The following is a 14,040-nucleotide window of genomic DNA, read 5'->3' on the forward strand; positions in this document are numbered from 1 at the left end:
CTCCAGTCTTCCACCTGTGTGGTCATCAGTCATACTTCCTCTTTTTCTGGGGTATGGGGGATTGAAGTTAGGGTCTTACAATGCTCTTCCCTTGACCGACAGCCCCAGCCTTTGTTTTGATTTTGGGGCAAGTTCTCCCTAAATTATCCATTGTATTGAATTTGTCGTATAACATAAACTGGTCTTGAACTCATGATCTTCCTCTCAGTCCACAGAGTGGCTGTGTTACCCTGTGTGTACACTAGGCTCTGCTCTCCTTATTATATTCCACCAGAGAATCCAGCAGCACACCTACAGTCTCCCATTACCTGCATTAGTCACATTGGCCTCTTGATGGTCTCTCTGCCTTGGTCTTGCCTCCCTATAGAAACCACATGACAGTAAACACCACTGGATAGTATCACTGCTCATCTGACATTCCCCTTGGCTCTCCATGGCTTGCCAGATGGTGATACCTGTGGCATGTAACACAAGCAAGGGAATGAGATTGCTCATATACCTGTGTTCTATTCACTCATCTTCCTACCCCTCTTCCACCTATCTCTTGGCTGCTTCGGCCTCTTTGGTTTGCTGTTTCCACTGTTTAGAAGGTTCATTCTCAGGATTAGGGTGTGTCTTCTTCTTCTTCCTCCCTAGCCCTTTTCCCAAGGATTCCCTTCTTCCAAAGACCTTCCCTTACCAACAGTGTAGGACTGCAGTTCTCCTGCCTACTCCCATGTATCCATCTCCTGTGTTAGTCCTTCTGCAACAGGAAGCTGCATCTGACACATTGTATCACCTGCTGCTTCTTGTTCATCTCCTTTGCTTGAGTGTGTGTGTTTGTGTGTGTGTGTGTGTGTGTGTGTGTGTGTGTGTGTGTGTGTATCTTGGAGGCAAAGCTATTTATCTTTTAGGGTCACTGTTGAACCCTCAAGTCTAGAGTGGGCCTGATACATAGTAGGCAAGCAGGAAACATTTGTCCTACAAGTCTAGAGTGGGCCTGATACATAGTAAGCAAGCAGGAAACATTTGTGTAAGGAATTAAGAATAATTCTGATAGTGGTGTACTAACAGCGATTCAGAATGTGCTTAGCCTGAGCATGTGCTACAAGTGCCCAGGGAGGTGGGTCTTACTGCTACACTTTATAGACAAGGAAATTAAGGTATAACAGTGTGGCAGGTCTTAGAGCCAGTTGCAAGGCTAGACTTGACTTTGGAGTTAGCTCAACCAGGTTCACCTCATCCCTTCTCTCTCTCTCTCTCTCTCTCTCTCTCTCTCTCTCTCTCTCTCTCTTGCTCTCTCTCTCTTCACTCTCCTGTGTTTCCCAGACTCTCTTGCAGCTTTGAGGATAGTCACAGTTTTCATGTCATTCAAATGACAAGAATAATAAGCGAGTCAATCCCTGAGACAGGACTGGTAAATAGTGAGCACTTGATAAATGTGGTGTTTTTTAAAATTATTATTAGATTTATTGTTGTTGTTCCCACATCAATAAAGCAAGAAATAAGATTGGAGAGGGGTGGGTAATTCTCTTTCAGGATTTCTATTTTCTTTTGGCATCAGCTAAAAGGTAACATTGTTCTAAGAACTAGGAGACCAGGATTTAAAAAGACTAGCTCAGTATGGCTTGAGTCGGAACAACTGTGTGTTGTGTTGATGCACAGTGCCTGCGAGAGTGTGTTGTATGTGCCCCCGTGTCTTTATTTTCCATTTGCCTCGAGAATTGATAGATTTCCAATTTAGAGCAAGGGGGGATGAGGAGGGAGCTGGAAAATGGAGCTGCCCATCACAATTAGCAGGGAAGTGGGGAAAGGTCACTTGATCACAGCTTGGCTGCCTCAGAATTAACCTGCATAAACGGAGACTTGTTGAGTTTGCAGCTCTTTAAAGCGCATATTAACACCAGGAGGGAGGCAAGGAGACACCTAGAGAGAAGGTCAATTTGTGGTTGCTCAAATCAGCGGGGGGCCTGGAGAAACTTGGCTGGAGAAGCCAGCTCTGGGCCACTGGGGCAGGAGCCTGCTCTGTGCAGGAGGAGAGGTGGATGCATCTTGGGGTGGGGTGCTTCTGAGGTCTCACTGGTCCTGTGAGATCTACCATAGCCCGAAGGGATAGCAACCGAGTATTAAGAAGTGAGCGCAGCATCCAGTGGCAATTGCAGATTCATTAATCGTCTGCAGGGAAAAAAATAAGAGGCATTTATATGATAAAGAAGCTAGGAAATTAGAGGCAGCAGCAATGCTGTTTACTGTTTTTATTTTATTTTTATTATCATTAAATTGCTTCAAGTCACCTGTAATTTTCCTAGGCCGTCATGATTACAAATCTTTGAGGGTTACACAGATGCACACAATCGGAAAGGCGTAATTTAAACTCTGAGAGCCTCAGCTACTTGATAATGGCCACCTGGCAGCTGGTGCTGAGGGGGTCACTGAGGAGACCCTCAAGGCAGGTGTTAGCCTCCCCAGCGTCTTGGTTTCACCATTGCTTTGGGACATCATAGATGGTTAGGCATCTGTACACTAGAGGGAAGGAACATGGCCTGCGACTGTGTTTCCTGCTGTTGTGAGGGAGACTATCAGCATCTCCATGTTGTGTCTTAGTCCCCCTGTCTGTAATGCCGAGGTACAACTCACAGGGCTGAGATCTGCTGATGTGGGATGATGGTTCCCGTGGTCTACCCACAGTGTGCATGCCAGCTGGAGGACCTGTCCTGCAATTCTTTCTAACATTAGCCACTAGGAGCTAATTAGCATCAGATTGCAAAAGTTAAGGAAGGTCACCAACAAAATGACTCTTAGTAGAGATCAGACACAGATGTGCTCTCTGGCTGCTGAAATTTAGATCAGGAATGTTTCCCGAAGGCCCTGTGTGTTACATATCCTGGATGGGGCTGTGGGGACCCAGCCGCCAGGACCTCTCTCTCTCTCTCTCTCTCTCTCTCTCTCTCTCTCTCTCTCTCTCCCCTTCCTCCTTCCTCCCTCCTTCTTGTTTCTTTCTTCCTCCCTCCCTCTTCTCTCTTTTATTCTTCATCCTTTCCTCCTTTCCTTCCTCCCCTTCCTTCCTTCCTTCCTTCCTTCCTTCCTTCCTTCCTTCCTTCCTCCCTCCCTCCCTCCCTCCCTTCATTGCTTCCTTCCTTTCTCTGCTACCACATTCTCCCACTATGGTAAGCTGCCCCATCACAGCCCCTAAGCCACCGGGCCAATGTAATCATGGACAGAACCTCCTGGGGCCAGAAGTCAAAACTGACCTGTCCTCCTAATTGTTGTTTGTCTTGGGTGTTTTGTTTCAGTTGAGGAAAGCTGGCCAGCATGCTAACATAGGACTGAAAGGGCACTGTCCTTTTGAATGGTTTATAATGAAAGTAAGCACTCCCTTTAGTTTGTTTTCCCCCCACCAATGGAATTGCTTAGTCATAGAGCATCATGTGTGTAATATGAGTGAAACACTTGGGATCAATCCACAGGACACCACCTCTAAAAACCAGTTCTGCACGTCATAGGTACTCTCAGAAACCAAGGCCCAAACCTTTAATGAAATTATGTATTTGTAAGTAGTTGTAAGGAAATGTCAGTGGAGGATGGAAAGGTGTAACTATGGTAACCAGGGTAGCAGTATGGTTATTCAGTCTCCTCTTGATGTCATTGAGTGTCCTTTTGTCCACCTGGATAGAGAGTGGGACACCCACCACATGAAGAAGCCCTTCAGGGAAGGAGTGAGGCAGAAGGTCAGATCGTGACCTCCCCAGGGCCTTATGAGAGCTAATCTTCCTTGTAACATGCCTGGCTAGATCTAGAATCACCATGGAAACCCCTCTGAGTGTGTTTGTGAAGATGCTTCCAGGATGGTTTAACTGAAGAAGGAGGGGCCAGTCCTGATTACGGGTAGTCCCATCCTAAGAGGGAAGGAAGGTCCTGGGTGAAGTAGAAAGGAAGTGTGCTGCCTGCCTGTCATCTACCTGTCAATCTCTGCTTCCTGGCTGCAGTGTGGCCAGTGGCCTCAGAGCCCTGACACCATGACTGTCCCCATGATGGACTGCACTCTGAAAGTCTGAACCAAAATAAACCCTTCCATCCTTACGGCACTTTCATCACGGCACGAGAATAGCCATAAACTCGGGCCCAAGAAGGGACAGGGTGAAGGGTGTTCTATTTCCGTAGCGTAGTCCTGTTCAGGAGCAAGATGGCAGGAGGTCAGAGACTTCATGCTCCTATAGTTTTCTCAGTTTCCTTCAGCTTAAAATATGCAGCATGCCAAGGTGTCATACTTTAGATAGATCATCCTACATCCTACCGCCAGCTTACTGGTATTTCTGTCTTACTTGCCTGTAGACTGAGGAGGTCCCGTGGGCTCCCACATCCTCTCTGCCTCCCGAGAGCTGGAATGAAGGGTGTGTACCACCATGTCCTGATCAGTCATGTTTTTAAAGAACAACTCACAGAGCTCATTGAAAAACGTGTGCACATGATCATGGTTGTAATACAGAAAGCTCAGGGACATCCAAATGGGCTGAGGGCTGGTGTTGGCCAGATTCCAGGGCTGCTCATGCTCTCTGAGCATGTCACCCTTCGAGGACATCAGTGGGCTTAACTTTGGTGTCAGGAATTTTCATACACCTTGCTTTTGGTTATTTATAGATGTGTGTTGGCTGTTGAGATTTTTCAGAGCCTTGAATACTGGTGAGAATATCAGTAACAGTGGGCTAACTGACAGGAGCTTCTATGATGGACTGAGCAATCTATCTATCTTCTAGAGACACAGGTCCTTCATATAGAATAACTTCAAACCTTTAACCGAACTTCAGTGCAGTTCTTAGTGTTAGAGATAACCGGTCCTGAGGCTTAAAGAGGTGAAAGACAAAAGCTGACAACCACAGACCGACTTCCAGTTTTGTTCCATTTTTATTTCACAATATGACTTCTTGGGTGTAGTGGAAAACCCGCATTTATTGAGCAAGTACTATGGGGGATAGTGCTGGCAAGGATCCAAAATGCAGCCAGACAACCCTCCAAGAAATCATTGCTGGGAGAGTGACCAGCACCCTATCTTGCATACAATAAGTGCTAAATAATTGCTAAGTGAAAAGGGATGGACTCTGTGACTACCCTGTGGTGTGGTGTGCTTGCTTCCTGACATAGACCAAGTCTCCTGCTGTGAGATGTAGAAGGGGCTGTGGAGTAACCTGAGACCTCAGCCAAATGTAGCTGACCTTGAACCAGTCTCAGACACTCCAAACCTTATTTCCTTACAGTAAAATGAAAAATCCAACTCACCCCCCCCCACCCGACCCCAGCCAAGGTCTTTCCAACGCTAAGGTGAGGTGGTCTAGGGGGTCAGTTAATTGCAAACACACCAGGAAAACACACACGGAAGTGATTGTCTTAATACTTGGGACCTTTTGGTAGCAAAGACATTTCCCTGGAGTTGAAGAAGACAGAATTATTTCCCTTCAGAGCCAAGTTTCTGAGGCCCAAATCCACAATTCTCTCTCTACCATCAGGGAGAACAGGGATGGAGTAGAAATGGCTGCCATTCCCTGTTAGGGAGCCACCGCTTCGAGAGTTCCTGCTCTACTGGAGAACTGACTTCTGTTCTCCAGTTAATGTCTGCAGGGGGACTTGGCAGAAATAGTAATTGCTTTGATTAAGGGAAAGAGATTTGCTTCACAGAAAACAAAGACTGGAGGAGGAATTATCTGCTTGGTTCCCAGGGGCTGGGCCTGCTGGCCTGGCCTTGCCCTCTGTCCTGTTTGGATCGCCTTGCCCCTCCAGCGTCTCCTAAGAAAAGGGGATTCCATTTTGGGTGTGTTTTCTTCCTTCCTTCCTTCTTTTCTTTTTTTTTTTTTTTTTTTTTTTTTTTGGTTTTCTGAGACAGGGTTTCTCTGTGTAGCCCTGGCTGTCCTGGAACTCACTTTGTAGACCAGGCTGGCCTCGAACTCAGAAATCCGCCTGCCTCTGCCTCCCAAGTGCTGGGATTAAAGGCATGCAGCACCACTACCCGGCTTGTTTTATTTATTTATCTATTTATTTATTTATTTATTTATTTATTTATTTATTTATTTAATTTATTTTTTTTTGGAGGGGGGTGTGTTTTCGAGAGGCCTATTTTACTTGTTGGTATCATGGATAAAAGAATCAATACTACAGTGTACTTTGTGAATATTAATTTGGAAAAGGGTCAAAGAGAGTTTGTGGGTGGCTGACGGATGTGAGTCCCAGAGTTTATAAAGACACTCGGCACCACACCAACTTTGTATGGCTTAGTGTGTCCACTCTCTTGAGGGCTGTTCCATGCTCTTCCTGCATGCTATCGTTTGAATCTACACAACTCCTTCCTGTGGAGGTTGCTTGGCTTGAGGGTGATGTGACTCCTATCAAGTTCCTAAGGCGGTTGAGTGGCAGTGTGAATGAACATCCAATGTACCTTCTTCTGGGCACATAGAACGTGCCAAGTATGGAAAACACGGAGAACAGGAGCAAGAGGGAAGGGATTGAGTCCTAGCAGTTCCTAAAGTGGCCAGCGTGGCTGTGGGGAACCTCGAATGCTCCCCAGCCTTTGTTGAGCTGAAGAGTACATGCCCTCCTCACTTTACCTCACAATTAGTCACACACAGTAGATGTTTATGATGGTTACTTAAAAAATATATTAATTAAAAAACTATGTGTCTGTGTGTATGTCTATGTATGGGTACATGCCCATGTGGGTGCAGGTACCTATGGAGTTACAGGCAGTTCTGAGCCACCTGATGCGGGTGCTGGGAATTGAACTCAGGTCTTCTGTAAGAGCAGTAGGTGCTTTGAGTGACCTCTATCCCCTGATAGTTTTATGTAACAAGTGGACTGGGCTAAGCGATGTCCCTTTCTGGTAAAGAGTGACTTCTACACGTGTCTGTGAGGATCTCTCTTTAGGGGAGAGATTAATATCTGAGTCCAGAGACCAAGTAAAGGAGATTGCCTTGACCAATGTGTGTGGACAACACCCAACCTGCCAGCAGTTCAGACATAATTTAAAAATGGAGGAATAGGAAATTATCCTTTTAAGCTGAGAAAGGCATCTTTATATTTCCTCAGGTGCTGCCATTCCTGACCTGGGGCCTTCAGACTTGGATTTATCAGCTCCTTCTCACTCACTGCCCTGACCATCTCTTCAGTTATCAGACCTTTGAACTTGGCTGGATGCTTCTACCAATATGGGTTCCTTAGCTTGCAGAATACAGATCACGGGACATCTCAGTATCCATAACTGCATTCTCTAATTCCCATAGAAAATTCTCTTGGATATGTATAGAGTGTAGACCTATCTTCTGTTGGTTCTTTCCTCTAAGGCTCATCAAGGACAGACATCTTGCCCATAAGAGAGCTGTCAGAATTTGAACTCTGGTGAGATAGTTAATACAGATTGTCAACTTGATTGGATGGAGAGTTGCCTGGGAGATTAGCAAAGCTCCTCTCTGGTGTGTCTATGCACGCATTTTTAGAGATGATTTGGTTGCAAGCTCTCTGACCTAACTGATGCTTTAATCCATTGATGGATTAAGATTTTGAGTATCCTGTTGGGAGATAGTGAAGCTGTGGAAGGTGGGGCCGAGTTGGAGGAGGTTGAACACTAGTATGCTCTTGGGGGAGGATCTGTCATGCTGGTCCCTTCCTTTGCCTGCTCAGTGGCTGCTGTGAAGGGGTTAGCAGTGTTGTCTCAATTCATCCTTCCGCCATGTTCTGCCTCCCACAGCAGGAGACCTGGATTAAAACAGAGACACGATAAATAGTTCTTCATTTAAGTCATTTCTTTCAGGCATTTGGCCCAACAAGAGAAAACCAAGATACTGAGTCTTTTCTACCGGTTTTGAAGAATAGATAAGTTTTCTTTAGCATAAAGTATACCCCTCCTCCCAATGGTAGAGAAGTAGAAGAGAGAAGGAGAGGGAGTTATGAGATGGAGTATTTGTTGAATTTTTCAAAACATCTGCCACTTGGCTAGGCACCACATGGTTTAATCTTATTTAATTCTCACAACACCCAAGTGCAAATCCGTAATTGCCCACATTTTGTGGATGAGTGTATCGAGGCTTAGAAATGGCAATTGATCTGCCTAAGGTCATGAAATGAGTAAGTGTTGGATCAAGAATTCCTATCCAAATGGACCCAATTCCAAAGTCCAGGCTAATTAAAAATAAAATTTTGTGCTAAATCGAATAGCAGCTCATTCTAGATTCTATTAAAGGTAAGTTGCAGCAGAGGCCAAAATTTAAAAATAAATTTATAGTTGAAAAACTTACAATTAAGACAATCATAAATTAACTTCTTTTTCTGGGCCTGGAGAAAGGTATGCTATGATTGAATTTTAGCAGCATTGGAGCCACAAATGTGGCCTAAGCACCATGGAGAGTGTTCAATAAATCAGGAGTTAGAGAGACCAGTGCAAAGAAGCTGACCCAGGCCGAGTGCCCAGAGAGGACACTGTGTGAGAGCTTGCTGGACATGGAGAGCGAGCAGGAGGCACAGCCAGGTTGGGGCTGCCTGAGAGGCCAGGCTTGGCATCATTCTGGGCTGCAAATGCTATCTGCCAGAAATGATCATATGTGCTCAAAAACAGGGACCAGGAGCAGATGAGGTTGACATTTCTCTTCCTTGCTCACTAACCTTTTACGACTCCCCACTGTAGCCTAAGCAAACCCCATAAGCTTTAACTTCAAAATCTTTTTTTATTTAATCAGCCTCATTGTGAAGCTTGAGCTGGTCTTACACTCAAGATCCTCCTGCCTCAGCCTCCCAAGTGTTGTGATTACAGGTATGGATCACCAGATGTGGCTCACTGTAAGTCTTACTTTCCTAAATCCGTTGCCTAGTAACTTCAGCTCTCTTCATAACCATCACACCCCAGTGAAAGTGCTCTACTTCCTGTGAACTCAGTTCAAGGTTTCAGATTCCTTCTTTTTCTCCTTTCCTCCATTTTCCTTCCAAGTCGACACGCCAAATCCCTGTTCATTTTTCAAGTACACTTTCCTGATGTATCTGCTTAATCAGTCACAGCCCAGGTGCCTTCATCCATGAAACTTCATCTGAATGTCCACTTGGAAGCACCATTACTTGTCATTATTTACAATGAGCGTGTAATGCCTCTAGTTGGTGCTAATCATGTGTATGTCTCATTGTCTACTGTGTGTAATCTCTTTGTGGGCAGGGGTGGTAGTTTGTGCTTTCACAGGGAGTGTCTTAACTGGTATTTCCTGAGAAGAAAAGATGGATACCTTAAGGTCATTGTTTTTAGACAATGGGGAAGGTTCAAGTTCAATAATTTAGAAGTACCCTGAACTTGTTTAAAAGTTAACATACTTGAAACATTTTGAAAACTAAATTTCTAAAAAATAGACACACACTCATTCATTTATTCATTCAATGCCTTCAATGTAGGACTGGAGAAACCACTTAGTAGCAAGGGTCTTCCTACCATGTGGCTCAGCCTTGAATTCTATCCTTGGTGCTGAAGAAGGAAGAAGGAAGAAGGGAAGAAGGGAAGAAGAGAAGAAGGGAAGAAGGGAAGAAGGGAAGAAGGGAAGAAGGGAAGAAGGGAAGGAAGGAGTCTTAGAGTTTCAATTACTATACCAAAGCACCATGACCATAAGCCACTTGAGGAGAAAGGGTTTATTCAGCTTACATTTCCACATCACAGTTCATCATCAAAGGAAATAAGGGCAAGAACCCAAGCAGGGCAGGAACTTGGGGGCAGAAGCTGCTTCAGAGGCCATGGAGAACTGCTTACTGGCTTAATCCCAGACTTTCTCAGCCTGATTTCTTATAAAACCCAGGAGCACCAGCCCAGAGATGGTGCTACTCATAGTAGTATGAGCCCTCCCGCATCAACCATTAGTCAAGAAAATGGACTACAGGCTTACCCACAGGCCAATCTGTTGGATTTTCCCATTTGAAGTTCCCTCTTTCAAAATGACTTTAGCTTGTGTCAAATTGCTATAAAACTAGCCAGTGCAGAAGAGAATGAAAAACTGTATGTGTGTGTGTGTGTGTGAGAGAGAGAGAGAGAGAGAGAGAGAGAGAGAGAGAGAGAGAAGAAGAAGAAGAGGAGGAGGAGGAAGAGGAGGAAGAGGGGGAGGAGGAAAAGATTGTATGTCCCCCCCTGGAAACCTTAATTAAACCATTGGAGGTATACTTACCCCACTGAGATTGAGTTTATTAGGAACTGCAAGTGCCACATGTCTTTAAAGTTCCATTAAGGCTACTAGCTCTGTGTGTGTGTGTGTGTGTGTGTGTGTGTGTGTGTGTGTGTGTGTGTGTGTGTGTATGTGTATGTGTGTGTGTGTTTATGTGCATGGCTGCAGAGTAGCCTTCTGAGTAAGATCCATGGCTTATTAGACATTGCTCTCCCCTGTGGTTGGCTCAAACCAAGGAAGAGAAAGTGAAGGGTGCTGCTTTGAAAAATGCTTGGTAGCAAGCCAAGTAATTTCTCTTGCTCTCCAGCCCCACATTGTACTTGCTCATGATAAAAGAAACAGAAATTCCCAACCACAGAAAGCCACTTTCTGGTGTGTACAGCAGCCTTGGCATCTACCTTGTCTCTTAACACACTTGCAGGTTTGCAAAATTAAGTCAGCCTTTCTCCAACTTAGATCGGTCATAGTCAATTAGGGAGACAATCTTTCTGATGCTGGCCAAAAGCCAAGTATTTCCCAGTGAAATAATGTGTTTTGCATAAATCTAGACCTACATGAGGGGAAGTATCATGATTGCCTTTTTTCTTTACTGAGAGTTAGAGAACAGTTTATTCATTTATTTATTTTTTGAGACAGGGTCTCAGTATGTAGCTTAGGCTGGCCTCAAACTTGCAATCCTCCTCCTTCAGCTTCCTAAGGTTACAGGAACATGTCACCCTACCTAGTTCAACAGTTCTAAGTAATAAACAAGATGGTTTTCTCTGCATTTGCTGCAAGTATGCATAGTTTACAATGGCTAAAATCATGGGCCCTGGAGTCATTGCAAAGATCACTCTTTATTTAGTTTGGAGATTTTGCTGCAGGATGGTGGTGATGGTGGTGGTGGTAGTGGTGAGAGAGGCAGGAGGGCACTCTAGTTTCTTGATCTTACTGTGTCTTTGTTTCTTTAGCTGTAAAGCAAGATAATAGTTTGTAGTTGTCTTGAGAATTAGATGAGCTAAACACAGTGTCAGACAAAGGAAGCCATCAGCTGACAAGATCTAGTACTAGACTTGTAGTTGCCGATGGCACTCCAGCAACCTTCACTGATTGGTGAGCAACCCTTCATTTCTTGTGGAAGGGTTCTCAGAGAAACAGAAGCGATGGGACATGCGATGGTTTGAATGAAAGTGGCTCCCATAGACTCAGAGGGAGAGGCACTATTAGGAGGTAAGGCTTTTTGAAGTAGGTATGGCCTTGATTGAGGAAGCATCACTGGGGGTGGGCTATGAAGTTTCAGAAGCTCAAGCCAGGCCCAGTATAATTCTCTCTTCCTGCTGCCTTGAATCCAGATGTAGAAAGCTCAGCTCCTTCTCTAACACTATGTCTGCCTGCATGTCTCTGTGCTTCCTACCACAATAACAGTGGACCTCTGAACTGTAAGCCAGCCCCAATTAAATGTTTTTCTTTATAAGAGTTGTTATGGTCATAGTGTCTCTTCATAGCAATAGAAACCCTAAGATAAGACATATAGAAAGAGTGAGGTTGAAGGATTAGCTCCTGTCATTTTGGACGCCTACGTCCCATGATCTGTCATCTGTATACTAGAGGATGAGGAAGGCCTGTAGAGCCAACTCCAGTCCAATCTAGATAGTCTGAGGAGCAGAGATCCATAATATCCAAGGGAAGAAAATGCTTGGCCAAGCTCTAGAAAAGAGAGCAAATTTGTCCTATCTCTGCCTTTTTGTCCTGTTCAGGTCCTCATCCTGGGCGATGCCCATCCACACCGGTGAGTGAGTTTATCACTGGCCTACTAATTGCAATGTTGAGTCTCTTATGGGTCCATCTTAGCCAAGTCAAGTTGATACAAAAAGTCAGCACCACATCCCCAAAGACATCAGCCTCATTTCTTTGCCACTTTTCTCTAAATAACCTCTCAACCAGAACAAACCTTCAGCCAGAACATAAAGTTTCTCTTCTTAGCATTTCTTGTTGAATGGGATCCCAAATCAAGATTCCTAATTTAGCATTCAGATGTGTGCAATAAAAGTTCACTCACTCGACTTTCAAAGAGGTGCGGTGCTGGCCGCAGGAAGCTTTGGGGGTGATCTAAAGCACCAAGTATGGAAGCCTGGAAATGAGATTCCAAAGCAGCGATTAGGCTATTGGCATTAAACTATGTCTTTGGCCTGCCTTCTTTTAATTATGGGTTTTCTTCTTTGCTATCATCAAATTAAAAAAAAAAAAAACTTTGCCGTGGTAGTCTAGCAACATTGTTAGATTGTCATTCTGCAAATTATATGGAGAGAACAAACTGTTTTCAGGGTGAGTTTCAAGGAAATTTATGAGCCTATGGACAAATTGCCCATTATTGCTTTCAAAAAAAAATTAAATACTAAGTCGATTGACTAATTTTCAGCCTTCAAAAAGGAACATCATCTCGAGTATTTCTGGAGCTTCGGGGTTCATAAATCTCGCTGTCATGCATTTTTCTCTGGGATGCTTATGGGGAAGACTAACATGGCGGTATCCTCTTCAGCCCAGTGTGGAGAGGCAGATGCTTATGAGGGTCAAGAGTCCTGTCTGGGTCACACACAGATGAGCTTGGTAAGGTTTTAGAACCCAGGACCTGGGATCCCCCTAACCCAGCCTTCCCTTTGTTCCATTACTTTATAGTCAACCAGTTATGGACCATTTAACTAACATTTAATTAGCTGAATGTGAAAACAGATAACCTTGAAATTAATTCAAGTTAATGTTAAATGTTGCTAACTTTTTATTAGTTGAATGTTTCCATTAACTTTTCCAATGACTGCCTTTCTGTCCCCCCTCACAGCAGTGAATAAAATTGAGTGAGTGTTCAATACGTATTTATCGAATAAACAAATAGCTTAGCTGGCCCCGTTTGGCTGCAGGGTGGGGTTAGAAGGTTGAATCACTGAAGACAAAGTTGAGCATTTAATTCACCCTTTCATTTGTCAAATATTTATTAAGTCCGTGGATGGCACTCCATGGAGTAGACTATTGCACGCGTGTGGCTCTTGGCAAGTTATTTAAGTTCTCCAAGCCTCATGTGCCTTGGCTTTCACAGTGAGGGATCATGGTAGGACCTAACTTGCTGGATTGTTAGGAGGCCTAAATAAGATAATGGATTTAAAGGCTGTTGCAGACGCTAGTATGGTGGGTGTTGTAAACGGGAGGTATCATAATGGGCAATCCCTGTGCTAAATTCTCATGTGTGGTTCGTACCCTAAGGATCCAGAGCCAGCAATGAAGGAGTTCAGTCAGTAGGGAAAGACACGGCTGATTTCTTTTGGGGCAGGGGAGGGGAAAGAGGCAAACTAGATAGCTGCATTACTGAAGTCTTTGCTAAAAATAGGTCCCTTCCCTTTTACATTAGGCAACCACGGGACAAGGGTCATTGGAGATCCTGGGGGTTGGTCATAGGTCACACTCTAGTACGAAGTCTACTCTGTGTTCTTGGGGAATTGGGGCCCTTGTGCCCTTCATCTAGCTGCCTGGATGGGCCATGCTGTGGTTTGAATGTGTCCCCACAGGGTCCTGTTTCTAATGCTGGCACTATTTTGGGAAGCTGTGGCCTTTTAGAAGGTAAAGGGTCTTGTGGGAGGGACATGGGATGCTGGGGCAGATGTAGGGAGGTTGTAAGTGCCCCCATTTCTTCTATACTCTCTCTGCTTCCATGTGGGCTGTCCTCTGCTTCACACTCTAACCACCATGAAGTGACCTGGACCCGCTGTAACTTCCCCACCATGTGCACTGAGACTATGCTGTGAGACAAGAACCACCCAGTCTCTCTTCACTAAAGTTGGTCTCTGTTGGGCATTCTGTGATAGTAGCACAGAGTAACTGACACAAGTCTGAGGACTCAGAGACATGTGGATTTGTGCTCTAGGAA

At 44.7% G+C, this 14,040-nt stretch overlaps 1 long non-coding RNA gene across 2 annotated transcripts in view; it reads left to right on the forward strand.

Annotated features, from left to right (window-relative positions):
• The window catches only part of Gm31432, a 156,229-nt gene extending 146,601 nt beyond the window's left edge, over positions 1-9,628 (forward strand). For both annotated transcript variants that reach the window (XR_379351.4, XR_870706.1), the window contains exon 4: positions 7,051-9,628. This is a non-coding gene — a long non-coding RNA (predicted gene, 31432). The remainder of the gene's footprint in view (positions 1-7,050) is intronic.
• Positions 9,629-14,040: the final 4,412 nt, after the last annotated feature.

The sequence above is a fragment of the Mus musculus genome, chromosome 9 (genome assembly GCF_000001635.26).
Source record: "Mus musculus strain C57BL/6J chromosome 9, GRCm38.p6 C57BL/6J".
In the NCBI taxonomy this organism is placed as follows: Eukaryota; Metazoa; Chordata; class Mammalia; order Rodentia; family Muridae; genus Mus; species Mus musculus.